Here is a 2,888-nt window from a genome sequence, read left to right as displayed (position 1 = left end):
CTTGTCTCAGGTGCTCTGTTTATTGCAGGCCAGGTTCTCTGAATCTCTGGCCCACAGGACAGAACACTACCATCTCTTTGCTCTTGACTTGCTGAGGTTCTTGCCACTAGCAGAGGCTGAAGTTGGTTTAACAGTCAGCCCCTGTGACTTTAGTGGCTCTGTTTTCTTCTTCTCATAATCTTAATGGAGATGTTAGTTTAGAATAGCATTAGACCCCCATCTAGCTCTAAAATTCTGGTACACTTAAAACTCATCCTCCCAGCTTGGTCCCTTGCCATCTGGCCCCTGCTGAACTATCTGATGACATCCCTATCCATTTCCCCTTTGTGTATGTTGCCATTTTTCAGTGTTCTTTTTGGCCCTTGAACCTTAAAGCTCATTGTCACCCCAGAGCCTTTGCACTTGCTCTTATGTCTGGAAAGCCTTTTTTCAGATCTTCTCATAGCTTATTCCCTCCCTTCATTCTGGTCTGTTTCTCAGACAGTCCCTTCCTGAGCATTCTCTCTGAAACACTCCATCCATGTCTATCCTCTTACCTGTTTTACTCTTCTTCCTAACGTTTAACATTACCTGAAATTGTATTGTATACTTGCTTATCTGCTTTTGATTTCTCCACTGGACTAGAACTCATGAGTACAGGAACCACGTCTTGTTTATTATATCTATATCCTCAGCATCTGGAACAGTGCTTGGTATGTATTAGATAACAAATTATTTGATGAGTGCATGATTAAATGAATTGTAGACTTATTATGAACAATGCTGTTGATGTTGCTGTTTTGTGCCATCAAATTAACTCTGACTCTTGGTGACCCCATGTGTTACAGACATTTCAAAGTTAACCTTGAAAATTGACCTAGTTTTCAACTGTATTTTAGAGTGGTGCTGCAAGTTAATGCTGTGGACTGCAACCAAAAAGTCAGTGGTTCAAGCTCACCAGCTGTTCCTTGGAAACCCTATACAGGGTCGCTATGAGTTAGAACCAACTCGATGGCACTTAATAACAACAATGTTTCTGTAGTGGTACTGTGGGATCAAGCACTGGATTGCAAGGTCGGTTTACACCACAAGGTCAGTGGTTCAAACTCACTAGCCACTGCTTGGAAACCCTATACATGGTTGCTATGAGTTGGAACCGACTAGATGGCACTTAACAATAGCAACATTGAGTCTGAATATGTTATCCATTTGTTAAAGGATGAATAATCCACAGGAGAATCTGTAGTTAGACCTTAGTACGGTAACTCAGAATTATCAAAAATAAGTAAGAATGGTCCTCTGCCTGAAAAAGAAAAAAAAAAGGTGGTGGTGGTGTGTGAGTGGGGAAATCATATTTCCAAAATTATGCAAGAAAAGAGATGTTTCTCTTTCTCATGAAAAATTGAGAGCAAGGAGGAAAATACTGTCTTCACAAGAGAAAGTATGCATTTGACTATTGTTGTTATGTGCTATGAAGTCGGTTCCGGTGAAGGTTAAAGACAAGGAGCAGAAAGCCTTGTCTTTCTCCCGCGGAACAACTGGTAGTTTCCAACTGCTGACCCTGAGGTTCTTAGCCCGATTCATAACTTTTTTCTTTTCAAAGCTGTGGGGGTTTTCAGCTGAAGAATTGACAGCGTTGCTGCCAGGCTGAATTTTATTGTTTTCTCTAGTAACAGCTGTGTTTCCTGATGGCTGCACTGCCCCTGAACAAATTCAAGATTCAGTGAAGAGTTGGTGTTCTCAAATAATTACCAACAAAATGAACATTGCTCTTCCTTATTTTGTGGAGCTCCAGGCCTCAAGTCCATCCATACCTTCAAACATTTTCAAACTCAGAAAATAGTGTTTTTAAAGATAGAAGTTGATTTATTCTAGTAAACTACAAAGTTCAGTCACTGAAGCTGTGGCTCTCCACCTTAGGTGCACATTAATTTCATCTGGGAGCTGAAAACAAACACACGCGCATGCGCACAGAGAAACACAAAGGGCGAAGGAGAGAGAGAAACCAGAACCCTACTGCCAACCAGTTCTGTCTGGATAGGATTATATGGGGTATAGTTGATCCCAGGTCAGTTTAAGAAGAAAATGACGTTTGCCTTTACACTTGCATCCACCTTTCTGTACCTCTCTTTCTATTTCTGGAGACTCCCTATGAGGTGCTTTTCAGAGGTAGTACCCTACTCTGTAAGGAGCTCTGGTAGTGTAGTGGTTACGAATTGGGCTACGAACCTTAAGGTCAGCAGTTCGAAACTACTAGCTATTCCGCGGGAGAAAGATGAGGCGTTCTGCTCCTGTAAAGAAACAAGCTAAAAAATAATCCCACAAACCTCTCACCCTTTCCAGGTAGTATTTACCCTCACCCAAACACCATGTAATAGAAATAAGATCCCATGCAATGCGGTAGATAAATTGGAGGTGGAATTGGAAGAGGAGGAGACTATTCCAAAGGGCAACTCTTCTGGGTGATTCTGGCAAGTTACTTAATATCTCTCTTTCTGATTCCTCATCTGAAAACGAAGATGACTTAATAGTGACCCACAAAATCTTGGTGAAGGTTAAATACGAAAACCATTTGAAGAGTTCTTCGCACACAATAAACAGTCAGTGTACATTAGCAGTTATTACTATTGTTATTTTTGTTAGGTGTCAGTCATCAAGCTGGTTCCAGCTCATAGTGACTCTACACACAACAGACCAAAATACTGCCCAATCCTGTGCCATCCTCACAATTGCTTGTTTGAGCCCACTGTTGCTGCCACTGTGTCAATCCATCTTGTTAGAGGCCTTCCTTTTTTTCATTGACCCTTCACTTTACCAAGCATGATGTCCTCCAGATCATTCCTGATAACATGTCCAAAGTACGAGAGATGACATCTCACCATTGTCTGTTCTAGGAGCAATCAGACCCT

Source organism: Chrysochloris asiatica, unplaced genomic scaffold (assembly GCF_000296735.1).
Source record: "Chrysochloris asiatica unplaced genomic scaffold, ChrAsi1.0 scaffold00067, whole genome shotgun sequence".
NCBI classification, from domain to species: Eukaryota; Metazoa; Chordata; class Mammalia; order Afrosoricida; family Chrysochloridae; genus Chrysochloris; species Chrysochloris asiatica.
Note: the sequence above shows the minus strand (reverse complement) of the source record.